Below are 14,918 nucleotides of genomic sequence, written 5' to 3' on the forward strand. Positions count from 1 at the left end.
TCTCCAGGGTCTGAGGAAGAAGCTTTGTAGCCTGCTTGAGTCACTGTCTGCTTCCCCCAGAAAGTTCAAGGAAAATAGACCTCAGAATGGGGCTGAGGTGCAGCTCAGTGGTCAAGTGTCCAGTGTGCTTGAGGCATTGTTTTCCATCCCCAGCACCTCCAAAAAGAAGTCTCCTCGACTACTAGAGGCCAGAGAGAAAGGGCCAGGTTTCAGGGGAAACAGTGTCTGGGCTCTTCAGAGATCTCACGAGGAAGTGGAGGAGAAAGCTAGGAACAGCCCGGAAACCTCCCCATCCCTCAGCGCCCTGGACCTCAGGGCAGACACTGCATGCTCATTCTCTAATTCTTGGGAATCAGCCTCTGAACCCCAAAGTCACTTCCCTCTAATGTGTCGTTGGGGCCATGCAGGCTACCCCTTGTGAAATAACTGGTATTGCAGCAAAGCCCGAATTGGGGTTGGGCTTTCTCACCCTAGCCCTGCACGTGAGTTTTCTACCTGGGTCTCAGTCGCCATACTCTTCCCCCAGGTTTACCTTATTAAGAAAGGAAGCTGGGGCTGGGGATATAGCCTAGTGGCAAGAGTGCCTGCCTCGGATACATGAGGCCCTAGGTTCGATTCCCCAGCACCACATATACAGAAAACGGCCAGAAGCGGCGCTGTGGCTCAAGTGGCAGAGTGCTAGCCTTGAGCGGGAAGAAGCCAGGGACAGTGCTCAGGCCCTGAGTCCAAGGCCCAGGACTGGCCAAAAAAAAAAAAAAAAAAGAAAGGAAGCTGAATGTGCGCCCTTCTTCATTACTTATATATATTTTTTCACTATGTTATTCACTTCATCAAGAATGAAGTTCCAAGTCAGCTGTGGTGGTACCTGCCTGTAATCCCAGCCCTAGGAAGGCTGAAGCAGGAGGATCACTAGGGGAGACCAGACTAGGCTCCACATTAAGACTTGGTCTACATGAGAGAGAGGGGAGGGAGAAGGAGAGGAAGTGGGGGAGAAAGGAAAGGAAGGGGAGGGAGGGAAAGAGAGAGAGAGAGGAAGAGGGGGGATAGGGAGAGATGGAGGCTCCAATCACATAGACCCAGCTACTGGCCATTAGTCCCAAAGGCTCTCGGCTGGATCACTGAGGTCTTCTAAGGACTTGAGTTTTCCACAAGGAAGCCGGGGTTACCCAAAGAGCTGTCACAGTGATCGGTTCCAGCAAACCTGATGGCAGTAAAGTTTTCTTGCTTCTAAATGGTTGCCTAATTGCTCTGGAGTCCAGGGATATGTGAGATTCAGAGAATAGGAAATGGTGCCCAGTAGGGTTCTTGGTTTTTTTGTTTGTCAATCTTAGGGCGTGGGCCTGGGTACTCTACCTGAGCTGTTTTTTGTTTGTTTATTTGTGTGGCCAGTCCTGGGGCTTGAACTCAGGGCTGGAGCACTGTCCCTAGTTTCTTTTTGCTCAAGGCTAGCACTCTACCAATTGAGCCACAGCACCACTTCTGGCTTTTTCTGTATATGTTGTACTGAGGAATGGATCTGAGGGCCTCATGCATGCTAGGCAAGCACTCTACCACTAAGCCACATTCCCAGTCCTCCCTGAGATCTTTTGCTCAAGAGCTAGTGCTCTACCACTTTGAGCCACAGCACCGCTTCCAGTTTTCTGATGGTTAACTGGAGATCAGAGTCTCTTGGACTTCCGTGCCCAGACTGGCTTTAAACCACGATCCTCACATCTTAGCCTCCTGAGTAGCTAGGATTACAGGCTTGAGCCACTGGCGCCCAATAGGCTTTTTGCAATGAGCAATAAATGCAAGACCCCAGAAATCCTCCGGAGAACATCACCAGAGCACAGCTGGGTCAAGGGAAAGCCCCGAGGGATATTCTCGTTCACATCTGCCTCCGATGTCCTTACTAGCTGTACACAGGTGGAAGCACCCTGTCCATGGCATACGTCAATAAACACAATGTTGCTCCTAGCCCCGCCCCTAGGTCCTGGGCAGTGCCCCCTTTGAGAGACCTCGGCTAAGCCCACCCTGGCTGACCAGATAAGTAGTGCCAGGGCCCTGGCCGGGCTGTATGGCCACGGACCATAGTGACAAACAAGATCATCTCTGAACCAAGGCTCCTGACCAGCTCTGGAGCCTGGTATGGACTGCTATGAATTAGAAAGCCAAGCTATACCGGAGCCTCTCAGGAGCTGGGCAGGGCCAAAGAATGCCCAGATGGACAACTCAGCAGCCCCTTACCTCCCTCCTTCCTTTCTCCCTGCCTTTCCTTATCTTTCCTTCTCTCCGCCTTTGCCTTATCCCTTTCATCTGGAATTTTATCCCTCCCAACCCTGGGTAGGCGTTATGTGCCACAAGACAATGCCTTATGCCCATGTCTAACATCCTGATTCACTTGGCAAAAATAAGACTGCTCCTCCATCTGCCTGTGTGCCTACCATGTGCCCAGCACACACTAGAGACCGAGAGTCAGCGAAAGAAATGGTGCGCGCTCTCAGAGTCAGGCATAGCAGCGTGTGCCTGTAAACCTCTCAGGACACCGAGATAGGAGGATGCAGGCTCTGGTTACACAGTTTGTTACAAGCAAACACAGAGGATCTCTGCCTTCCCGGAGTGCACAGGTCAGTGGGACAGACACGCAGAACGTGTGTGACTGTGCTGTAAGCGAGGCCAAGAGTGACACGAAAGCAGCGGGGGACACCAGGGCCAGTGGGACAGGAGCAGAGTCAGGAAGGGATTCCCAGAGGTATGACTTAAAAAAAATAAACAGGGGGTGGCCAGGGTAGGCAGGGCTGAGCAGGAAGCAGTATATGACAAGGCGCAGAGGCGTGAAATAACACTACCTGTTTGGGAACACTGCATGGGTCAGGATATCTGGAAGCTGGGGCTGCCAAGCATAGGAGGAGAAATGGCTGCCAACAGGCAGAGCCCTGGGTACCAAGCAGGTGCACACAGGCATCTCTTGAGGAGGATGGGAAGCCCCCTGAGGGACCGAGCTTTCCTAGGTCAGGGTGCTGTGGACAGCAGCTGGGTGGAGCTAGGCACAGATAGCAGTTCTCCGCTCCACTGATGAATGGGGGCACGGCGCAGCATAAGGGGTCCCCTGACAGGCGTCCTCACTGCAGGGCAAGGCCAGCTTCCTATGCCTTCTCCATCCTGCCAGCCATTCCCAGGCACGTGGGAGAATTGCAAGCGCCCCTCCCCCGACCCCACCCCAGGTGGTTTATTTCCAGGAGTTGTTACCTTTAAGAGAAAACAGCAGGGACCTAGAAATCAGGCGAAAGTTGTTTCTTAAACCGATTTGCCCCTATGCAAAGCTGATGGATGGCTCAGCACCTTTCCAATAGAACATCTGGCAGGTCAGCGAGAGGAGGAAGTCACAGGACTTCAAGCATTCCTGACACCCAGGGGACACTTACAAATGGCCGCTAATGTTCTTTCAGGTTGTCTGGAGCGAAGGCAGCCTTTTGCTGCTCTGTTGTAAAAGCCAAGACTGGAATCAACCTTGACTAGACCATGGGAGTGCCAGGCCCTGAAAGGTGGAGATTAGAGGCTACCCCCAACTCCCCACCAATCCACGGTGTATACCTGGGCCTACAGGGATACTGCTAGGGCGCTGGCTGTGCCAGAGGCAGATGGAGGGTCTATGCAGGGAGTCTGCCATGATAAAGGGAAGTGGCTCTGGCGGTGGCCCCATTGCTCCCTCAAGGAGCAGACAAGAAGATGAGGAAGAGTCCACACTAGCACCCTGCCCTCCTCAGATCTCAGCCTCCAACAGAAAACCTGACTCCCACCTAGCTCTGGTGGCTCATGCCTGTAATCCTACTCAGGAGGCTGAGATCCGAGGATCACAGTTCAAAGCCAGCCCGAGCAGGAAAGTGAGCCTCTTATCTCTAACAACCACCGGAAAACTGGAAGCGGTGCTATGGCTCAACATGGTAGAGTACTAGCATTGAGCAAAGGAGCATTGACAGCACCCATTCCCTGAGTTCAAGCCCCATGACCCACTACGAAAATGGAACTCTCCCAAGATTAGCAGGGGAACATGATTCCTGGGGCCTAGGGATCCCCGGCTGTGTGGTGTGGTACTGGACTCCAGAGGATCGGGGGAGGAGTTCAAAGTCACCTCACCTCTGGGGCCGGGGCTCTTCGGGCCAGGCCTCTTCCTAGTCCAGCGTTCCACTTGGTCAGGTGCTCTGAGGAGAAGCCTGGGTGCCATTGTTCAAAGCAGCCTGGTGACGTGGGGCCCGTGAAGGGCTGAGCTCACCCTCACCCCGAGGTGGCCAGCTATGGGTTTCACTTCTCCTCTCACGAGCCCTTCCCGCGTGAATCGAGGGGCCTTGGAAGGGAGCAGGGTGCACACTATGTACAGCTCTGAGGGAAATGATGGCAGTCTCCGTGCGGGGCTGGGCCTGGCAAGCAGGCCAGGGGCCAAGGGACATGAGGGGCATGGTGCTTGTGGTTCCAGGTGGGGCCAGATGCCCCATGACCCTCCAAGGCTTTTGTTAGTGAGAGGAGGCACCTCTTAAAGAGTCCTAACCCCCCCCCCCCCATACTGGTTACTGAATAACCAGATGAGATAGCGAGGGGAACTGGCTATCTCTGAACTAGGAGCTGACAGTTCTTACTCTTTGGAAGGAACCCAGTAATGGCCTCATTGACCTTGTTAAGACTTTGCACTAAGAATGCTTCTGCGGTAGGAACAGGGAACAGTGTGTGCTAAATTAGCAACAGATTAAAACAACAAAAACGTCTCCCCCCCTCCCAAGGCCCATCAGTACTACTAGAAAACGAGAGACACACAGCAGGACTCTGGCCTTGTAAGAGTGGAAACGGGCCTTGCCTTCATGGCCGTCCCCAGCATCATCTTCCTTCTTGGCTTTGCCAACTGCTGACTGAGGCTACAGGTAACTTTGGCACTTCCATTATGGATATGAACCTGGTGACCTATTCTGGGGTCAGCAGATTTTTTTAAATTGGTTTATATGAGACCAGATCTCAGCATCTAGTACAGGCTGACTTTGTACTTGTAATCCGCCCACCTCAGCCTCCCAAGTGCCAGGATTACAAGTGTGATCTACCACACTTGGGGGTCAGCAGGTCTGAAAAGGGAAAGTGTTGTGGGCACAATAATAACTGAAACAGTACAGCATGCCTGCCCTCCTGCCCTGGGGGTGGGGGGGGCCAGGCCACGAGGGGGAAATATCCTAGTGGGGAAGGGGTTTCCAGGAACAGATACCCCACAGGCGGGAGTGCTGAGCCATGTCTTCAGAGTACAAGACTGGGCAGAGGCCGGCCGGGTCTCGGGAAGGCTCTGAGGACCCAAGACACAGACTGCTACGGGGGACAGGAAATCCTGTTTGTTGACCCTCTTCACCTAGCTTGGGTGCTTGCTCAGAGAAATGTAGTTGACTCAGAGCTTAGACCCATGCCGCTCTTCAGAGAAGGAACCACTGTGGTCTGGGAGCCACAGGAACCCAGAACTTTCTAGAAGAAGCTCACAGCTAAGATGATCTTTTTTTTTTTTTTTTTTTTTTTAAGATAGAGGAAACTATAGCCTAGATTCTCTTGCTTTAAGCAGCTGTATAGGGAACCCCGCATGCTCTGACCCAGTGGACAGACATGGCCTTGCATTACGTCGTGAGGGTTTTCTTAGGCAACCAAGACCAGTGTGGAAGACTCAGTTCTTGGGCTCAGAAGAGGGCTGGCCAGCAGGTGTAAGCTCCGCTGTCTTCCAAAAGGGAGCACAGTTGGGAGCATGGGGAGCACGGCAGGGCTGAGGTCCTAACCCAGCTCCAGCCTCCACTGCGCCTGTGCACAGGGGACCCAAGGCCAGAGGCGAGCAGTGATTCCACCATGCGCTACTCTTGGTGTCTTATCTTCAATCCTGTTGATACTTAGGGATTGCCTGGCTTGGGCCTCTGCATTCCATGGGTACAGCATGGCTGAAGAGACAAAGCTTTGGGCAAGCCCCTTGGCAAACCCCTTGCTGCCCTCCTAGACTGGTCCATGCAGCCCCACCCAAGCCAGGGGGCTGCACACACAGCTGAAGGAAAGAGGAAACAGCCGCCTGCCTGCAAGAGGAAGTCCAAGAGCTGCAGTCACGGGGTGGGGGCAGGGCCCCCGTGGTCACACGCGCAGTGCCACAGCGCTGGTGTGGAGGGAATGGGGAGGCTCTGGGTCCTTTGAGCTTTAGCGGAGATGTGCTTTAGTAAAGAGGGTTAAAGTAGGGAGAAACGGTGAAGAGAGAAAACTGCCCACCAGACGCCGGTGGCTCATGCCTGAAATCCTAGCTACTCAGCAGGCTGAGATCTGAAGATGATGGTTTGAAGCCAGCCTGGGCAGGAAAGTCCAAGAGATTCTTATCTCCAATAAGCTACTCAGAAAGAGCTGGAAGTGGGCTGAGAATGTGGCCTAGTGGTAGAGTGCTTGCCTCATTTACATGAAGCCCTGGGTTCGATTCCTCAGCACCACATATACAGAAAAAGCCGAAAGTGGCACTGTGGCTCAAGTGGTAGAGTGCTAGCCTTGAGCAAAGAGAAGCCAGGGACAGTGCTCAGGCCCTGAGTTCAAGGGGGAGGGAGGGAAGGAGAGAGAGAGAGAGAGAGAGAGAGAGAGAGAGAGAGAGAGAGAGAGAGAGAGAGAGCACGCGCGTGACTGGAAGTCAGGCTGTGGCTCAAGTGGTAGAGTACTAGACTTGAGTAAAATAAGCTCAGGGACAGAGCCTAGGCCCAGAGTTCAAGCCCCAGGACAGACCAAAAAAAAAAAAAAAAAAGAAAGAAAGAAAGAAAAATTCCTTGCTTGCCATGCAGAAAATAGGAGTTGACTGAATGACAGTTCCTATCTCTATCTTCCGTGTGCCCTCCATCACTTGAGCCATGACCTTCAGATCGCAGCCTCCTGAGTAACTAGGATTACAGGCATGAGCTGGGTAAACACACGTGGCCGTGTCATCTAGCAACTCCTAATCCTTAGACCCCAGCTTTGGGTGGATGACATGGGCTGGGCAAGGTCCACCCAAAATACAGATAACCTTCAGGACTTCCTTTTGCCACACAAGCCTTTCATTCTTTGTTTTTACCCAGCCAGGACCAGTTCCAAGTATTTGCCATTTCAAAGGAGGAGGCCATTTAGACAACCTCCGGTATCTCCTAAACCTACAAGTTCACTTTTACCAGAGGTGCAGGGGGCGGGCGGGGCGGGTGGGCGGGGGAAGAGCTCATCTGCTGTCAGTTCACTTCCTGATTTTGACTTCTGACTTTGTGACAGCTGTTGAATGATAGTTCCCCGGTCTCCTCCTGTATCTACCCCGTCCCGCCTTTCCTTCTCTCAGGAGAATGCGCCTCACAGCTCATCTTCAAGCAGCTTTCTGCTGTCCTTACCAGGGTCTCTGCAGGACTCGGGAGAATGAGAGAAGCTTAGGGAGGTGGCACCCAGGGCCTGCGTGGAACAGGGAGGAGGACGTTCAGACTTAACCAAAAGGAGCTGAGTCTTCATTTTTGGTTCTGCTATCTACTTGGGCAACTTGTTTAGCCTAAGGCTCAAGGTTTTTTTGTTTGGTGGTGGTGGTGTGTGTATGTATGTGTGTCTCTGTGTGTGTGTTGCTGGGTCTTGAATTCAGTTGATGTTTTTTGCTCAAGGCTGGCACTGCTCCACCTGAGCCACACCTCTACTTCCAGCTTTGGGTTGGTTAGATGTAAGAGTGTCACAGACTCCCTTCCCCTCCCCCGCCCCCCAGGCTTGAACTTCCTTCCTTAAATCGCTGTCTCCTGAGTAGCTCAGATTACAGGCCTGAGGTACCAGCGCTCAGCTTGGACTTCTTTGAATAAGAGAATCAACTACGGTACAAGATTGTAATTGGATTAACAGACGTCGTGGTGTGTATTTCAGTGGCTTTCTGCTTCAGCCAACTCCACGGGACAGAGCCATTTGTCAGCCTTACCCAGTCCCCATGGGAAGGTCAGAGTGTGGGAGTTCTCAGCTCCAGTCCCCGTCCAATCTGAGCCCCCTCCACACCCATTCCTGCTTATCCAGCTGCTGTGTCACCCTGCTCCCTCCTCCCACGGGCTTTCTCTACCTTCTCCCCTTCCCCCCCCCCAGCACCCCAGGAAATACACCCCACAAGCAGCAGCTACAGTCATATTTCTGGAAAGTTGCCCATGTTGCCAGCTGCCATCAGACATTGGCACAGAGGCTTTCATCGGGCAGGGCCAGGAAACTTCCAGGTGTTTGGTGCCTCCGAAATGCCATGGGCAGCTCTCTACCCCACACCCCGAGAGCAACCTGTGCGGGGTGGAAACTTGGCGGAGCCGTGGCAGAACTTGGACGGCGCTGCCTCTACGCACCTGCGGCCACCGCCCCCAGCTCCGCTCCGGGGACCGCGTGCCCGCTGGATAGAGTCCGCTCTCTCGACAGAGTTCCAGGCCCACCAGCTCCTCCTTGTTGTCCCGCAGGTGCAGGATGGGTGCTGGACAGACTACCAGGCTTCTCTATGCCTCATTTTACGTATGTGATCTATGGGGGGGAGGGGAGAGGGGAACTTGCAGTTCTATATAAAAAAAATTACAATTGCTAGGAATGGGTGGCTCATGCCTGTCATCCTAGCTGCTCAGGACGCTGAGATCTGAGGATCGAAGTTCAAAACCAGCCTGGGCAAGAAAAGTCTGTGAGATTCTTATTTCCTATTATCTACCAAAAAGCCCTAAGTGGAGCTGTGGCTCAAGTGATAGAGCTTAGTCTTAAGCAAAAAAGCTAAGGGACAGTGCCCAGGACCTGAGTTTACAAATACAACGCAAACAACAAAATAACAACAAAAAATACAAATTAACCATTTCCATTGGGGATGGAATCCCTTCCACCACAGAAATCTATCAGCAGTTAGTAAATACCAAATATGTTGAATGTTAGGCTAAGTACTTTTAATTTCCTTCTTTCCTTCCTTCCCTTGTTCCTTCCTTCCTTCCTTCCTCCCTTCCTCCCCCCCCTTTTTTTCAACTGGGATTTGAACTCAAAGCCTTGTGTTGGCTAGCGGGTGTCTAATCCTTGAGCCAGGCCACTAGCCCCTAAGTAGTTTCTCAGTTAAATCCTCTGATATAGGTGCTCTTTTCCCTTGTCTAATTAACTAGAAATGGACTCTCAGAGATGAATCTGAGACCGAGTGGCCATGCAAGTTTTCCCCAGTACACACTGTCATGAGATCGATGCAATGAGATGACATCATAAGCTTAGGAGACACATGGCTTTGTCCCAAACTCCAATTCCAACACTTAGCAGTTACCCACTATTGGACAGGCCACACAGCTTCTGTGTCCCATTTTACCTGTCTGTTCCACCATGAAACTAGCTTGCAGTTCTATAAAGATTACAAATGAACAATACCTGAGTCATAACAGTAGGAAATGGAATAATAGTCAGTAGTCTGTATGCTTACTAGAAGCCTGGCACCAATCTACATGAACTATTACCTCATTTAAATTTTGCTGAAGTAGGCTTTTTTTTTTTTTTTTTTTTTGCCAGTCCTAGGGCTTGAACTCAGGGCTTAGGCACTGCCCCGAGCTTCTTTGCCCAAGATTAACACTTTACCATTTGAGCCACGGCACCACTTCCAGCTTTTTCTGTTTATGTGGTACTGGGGAATCGAATCCAGGTCTTTATGCATGTAGGCAAGCACTCTACCACTAAGCCACATGCCCAGCCCTAAGAATTATTCCCATTTTATACACCAAGATCCAAAACCAGTGGGCTCTCCAGCCTGAACCCACGCTGCTCTTTCCATGCTCTCTTTGGGGACATGCAAAAGCAGAGTTCATTTCTCATTTTCTTCGGGCTGTACGCTTTCATCCTATTTGTCTCCACTCTAATCAGCATTTTGGTTAGCCTAGGAAATTCAAATGGGATTAAGCTCCATCTGTAATATTATATAATAACGTAGCTGATAATGAGATTATCGCTAATAATGCTTGTAAAAGCCAGCATTTATTGAGTACTTCCTGAATACCAGGAAATTTACACCTACCTATAATCTCTAATACTTCATGTATCAGACATGCTTTTCTTCAAAACCCATTCACCTGACCTTGAAAAGACACAGTTCATAGGAAAGTCACCCTTAAGCCCTTTAACACATATACTTAGGCCTTCTAAACTTGCTGACTTGGTCTGCACTCTAGCTTGGTGGTAGAGGGCTTGCCCAGTATGTGTGAGGCCCTGGGTTCCATCCCCACCATAGCTAAATCAATATAAATTGCTGACTGCGTGTGCACACACACCTGCCTTCTCCAGCTTCACCCTCCGTTCTGAGAAGGTAGGATCATGTCGTCATTGTCTCTACAGGCCTTCAAATTCAGCACAGTGAGAGCCACAATCCAAACCCATGTTCTTCGGGAAGGAAGGGCAAGCAGATCTGTGGAGGGGACCCATTAGGAGAGGAAGTGTAACTATCACACAGACCCTCAAGAACCATCTGTTGACTGATAAGGAAACCAAGGCTCCACCAAGTTCACAGCTGAAGGCACACATTGGTGGAAGGATTCCAGTCCAGCTCTTTGTTGAGTTTTGGAGATGCTGGAGAACATAGTTAATTTAACTCACACTTTTAAAGAAGTGTGTAAGTGTTGTGTGTAGCTATAGAAAGTTGTGTTGTATGTATTCAAGAGCTCTTCTAAAGTGCTGGTGTGTAACAGATAGTTTACAATGATCTACTTTCTCTAAGGCCTCTTTGATCTGAAATGTAACTTTGGTTAAGTTAAAAATTAAGAGCCAGGCACTGATGGTTCATATCTATAATCCTAGCTACTCAGGAGCCTGAGATTTGAGGATCAAAGTTTAAAGTCAACCCAGGCTGAGAGACTCTTATTGCCAATCAAGTAGCAAAAATCTGGAAGTGGAAAGTGTGGTGGTAGAGTGTCAGCCTTGAGTGAAAAAGTTTGGTAAGAGCACAGGACTGAGTTCAAGCTCCAATACTGGAAGATAAACACAAACACAAGTGCACGCGTGTGTGTACACACACACACGTGCACACACAAGAAAGAGCTGGAGCTGTTAGCTCAGTGTTAGAGCACTTGCCCAGTATGTGCAAGGACTGCATTTCAATCTTTAGCTCTATAAATAAAACAAAGACATACTATATATGAATGAGACTCCACTAGGATGAACAGTGGCCGAGAGGTACAATTATGACAACATAGTAATGAGGTGCGTTTTTGTCTATTAAAAAGGGGAAAGAGCAGCTTTGTTCTAAATAACTAGGAGTTCCAGAATAAGATGGGGGGGGCAGCAAAACACAAGTTTTGAGTGGACAAACTGGCCGAAGGCTTATGGAACAGGGGTTTGTTCAACCTTGGATTATAGTAGGTACAAATAAAGGGTCTGAAATGAAACGGTGAAGTGTGTTAAAACTGTGTTGACGCTGGCTCGGTTTTGATGAGTGCATTCATATTCTCAAAATCATAATCCCTGCAAATCAAAGATTTGTTCTTTTACCCCTTAGAAGAAGAGGTGCTGTTGGGCACCAGAGGCTCACTCCTGGAATCCTAGCTACTCAGGTGGTAGATCTAAGCCTAAGACAGTCCAGAAAAGAAAAGTCTGCGAGGTTCCATCTCCAAAATAAACAGCAAAAAGCAGAACTGGTGGTAGAGCTCATGTGGTAGGGCACCAGCTTTTCAAGTATTAGGTTCTGAGTTTAAACCTAGCTTGTTTATCTGGGGCGCTGTATGTGTGTGTGTGTGTGTGTGTGTGAACTCAAGTCTTGAGTGCTGTCCTTGAGCTTCTTTTGGGGGGGGGGGAGGGGCAGTTGTGGGGCCTGAACTTGAGGCCTGGGTGCTGTCCTTGAGTGCTTTTGCTAGCGCTCTACCACTTTCAGCCACAGCTCCACTTCCAGTTTTCTGGTGCTTACTTGGAGATACAGTCTCACAAACTTTCCTGCCCGGGCTGGCATTGAACTACAATCCTCAGATTGCAACCTCCTGAGTAGCTAGGATTACAGGTATGAGCCACTGGCACCAGCCCTGAGCTTCTTTTTCTCAAGGTTAGTGCTGTACCACTTGAACCACTACTCCCAGTTTTTTCCAAGTAGTTTATTGGAGATAAGAGTCTCATGGATTTTCCTGCCTGGGCTGGTTTCAAATTGCAATCCTCAGATCTCAGTCTGAGTAACTAGGATTATAGACATGAGCCACAGGTGCCTGGATATGTTCATTTTTTATATAATTATTTTATTTTTGAAGTACCATACTTTTTAGTATAAGGCTATCTTATTGTGATATTTCCATACATGAATGTAGGTAATATTGATCAAGCATAGAAATAATTGTAAAATTGGAAGAGATACTCAGATTTTAATTTATAGAAGATACTATTTCTATAAACATTTCAGGAAATTCAGAATATTGCTATATTAAAAGCTCAGATCTCTGAATGCCCTCTCTAGCCTTGAAGTTTGAACTTCAAGGTTTCATGATTGCTGCTTGAATAGAAGATCATATGTCCACAGTGTGCCTATTTATCTGCATCCTGACAGAGCTTTGATGACAACATTATTTGTTATTAGTCATGGTTTCAGTTACAACTTAAAATGTTTACCTGAACCCGTGCTGGTGGCTCATGTCTATAATCCTAGCAATTCAGGAGGCTGAGATTCAGGGATTCCATTCAAAGCCAACCAGAGCAGGAAAGTCTATGAGACTCTTATCTCCAATTAACCACCAGGAAATGGGAAATGACCCTATGGCCCAAAGTAGTAAAGTGCTAGCCTTGAGCAAAATAGCTCAGGGACAGTGTCCCGGCTCTGAGTTCAAGCCCCACAACTGACAAAATAAATGTTAATCTGGCATATAACTTTATAAATTTGAATCCAACATCTTCTAGTCCAAGCCATTGTTTTCATCTGTGAGTAGGTATTATTAGAGTTTTACTTAAACACAGATGTTTAGGGATTATTCAAAACTTACTAAATCTCTTTAGTTGACTTTTTGAATATTATTTTGTCTCAGAACTTGGTTATAGCTTAATTTTTTCCCTATAAAAACATGTTTGTCGGGGCTGGGACTATGGCCTAGTGGCAAGAGTGCTTGCTTTGTATACATGAAGCCCTGGGTTCGATTCCCCAGCACCACATATACAGAAAATGGCCAGAAGTGGCGCTGTGGCTCAAGTGGCCGAGTGCTAGCCTTGAGCAAAAAGAAGCCAGGGACAGTGCTCAAGCCCTGAGTCCAAGCCCCAGGACTGGCCAAAAAAAAAAAAAAAAATTATGTCCCTTTTTTTTGCCAGTCCTGGGGCTTAGACTCCACTTACTGAGCCACAGTACCACTTTCGGCCTTTTCAGTTTATGTGGTGCTAAGGAATTGAACCCAGGGCTTTGTGCATGCTAGGCAAAGACTCTACCGCTAAGCTGTTGTCTTCTTTAAAATTAGACATATACTATGTTTTTAGACAATGTCTAAATGATTTCACTGACTTCAGTTTATAGTATAGGAGCAAACAAATCTCATCCAAGATGTGTTTTTGTGCCAGTATCTGGACTTGGCATAGAACCTGGGCACTGTCCCTGGGCTTTTATGCTCACGACTAACAGACTACCATTCGATCCACAGCTCCACTTCTGGCTTTTTGGTGATTAGAATAAGAGTCTTAAAGATTTTTCCAAGCCACAATCCTCATATCTTAGCCTCCTGAGAAGCTAGAATTACAGGTGTGTGGCACTGACACCCAGCTTTTTTGTTGTTTTTTTACACCAAGGCTTGAATTCTGGGACCTCTTGCTCACTCACAGTTGGTGCTGTACAACTTGAGCTATGCCTCCAGCCTGACTCCTTACTGGCTAATAGGAAGTAGGAGTCTCTTTTCAGTTCTAGCTGGCTGCAAACTTCAACCCTCCAAGGTTCACCCTTCTGAGTCGCTAGGATTATAGGCATCCAGAGACATCATTCATTTAAAAAAAATCAGTAGTAAGTTAACCAGAAATTTTTATATGTCCCCCACAGATTGAGTCAGCTATAGGCCAACATGTTTTATTGTTAACAATCATCTCAGAACAGTATTGTACTAAGCACTTACTCTTGAGCATAGGGTTCTAATGAAATCACTTGATCAACTTTGAGAACACAGGGATTGAGGGAGGAGTTTCTAGTCTAGAGGGGCTGGGTTACAGAGACTGCTCACCCTAGATTCCACAGACCAGCAGCAGCTTGACTACATGAACTAGTAGGATATGACTGTCCTTTATGTTCGAAATAGTCCTAGTGTCCCACTTCCAGGATATCAATAGAAAGACCTTACTCTTTCCTCTAAGGTGATCCACAGTACATGGCAATTTAGTGAACTGCATTTTTGTGATGGTACAGGGCCTTGAACTCAGGACCATGAGCTCTCCCTCAGCGTTTTTGCTCAAGGCTGATGATGCTCTACCACTGGAGCAGTACCTCCACTTCTAGCTTTTGGCCTGGTACTTGATGTTAAGATTCTCATGGAATTTTCTACATGGGCTGGTTCTGAACCTTGATCCTCAGTAGGATTGCAGCTGTGAGATCCCAGTGCCCAGCAGAAGTGAAAAATCTTCATTGAGTCTTCTTGATATTCTTGGTAGTATGGCTATATGCAAAGGTTCCAGCCCGCCATCTTTTTTGTTTGTTTGTTTTTAAATCAGGGCATATTTGGAAAAGGTAGTTATATAACCAAGGCCTTATGTGAAGAGTTATATTCGACAAGGATGCCCATTTAATCCAGATGTAACCAGCTCCTTTAAGGAACTAAGCTTTGCTGTACAGAGCCAATAATAATAAAACACTCCCAAGAAGTGGCTTACGGCTTTTCAGCCTCACAGGCATAGGAAGGTCAGTCATTTTTGGCTGGTCCAGGAGCCTTAGCTTTAGGAGATTCTGAAGAGAGGAATTTGCCTAAATTTATAGGTACAGCAGGTCAAACCTAGTGAAGACAGTT

The 14,918-nt window shown here is 48.5% G+C and overlaps 1 protein-coding gene across 2 annotated transcripts in view; it reads right to left on the reverse strand.

Moving 5' to 3' along the window:
• Window positions 1-14,918, reverse strand: part of Slc37a2 (solute carrier family 37 member 2) — a 31,080-nt gene that overhangs the window by 12,774 nt on the left and 3,388 nt on the right. The gene's annotated exons all lie outside the window — the stretch shown is intronic.

The sequence above is a fragment of the Perognathus longimembris genome, chromosome 3, assembly GCF_023159225.1.
Source record: "Perognathus longimembris pacificus isolate PPM17 chromosome 3, ASM2315922v1, whole genome shotgun sequence".
Lineage (NCBI taxonomy): Eukaryota > Metazoa > Chordata > Mammalia > Rodentia > Heteromyidae > Perognathus > Perognathus longimembris.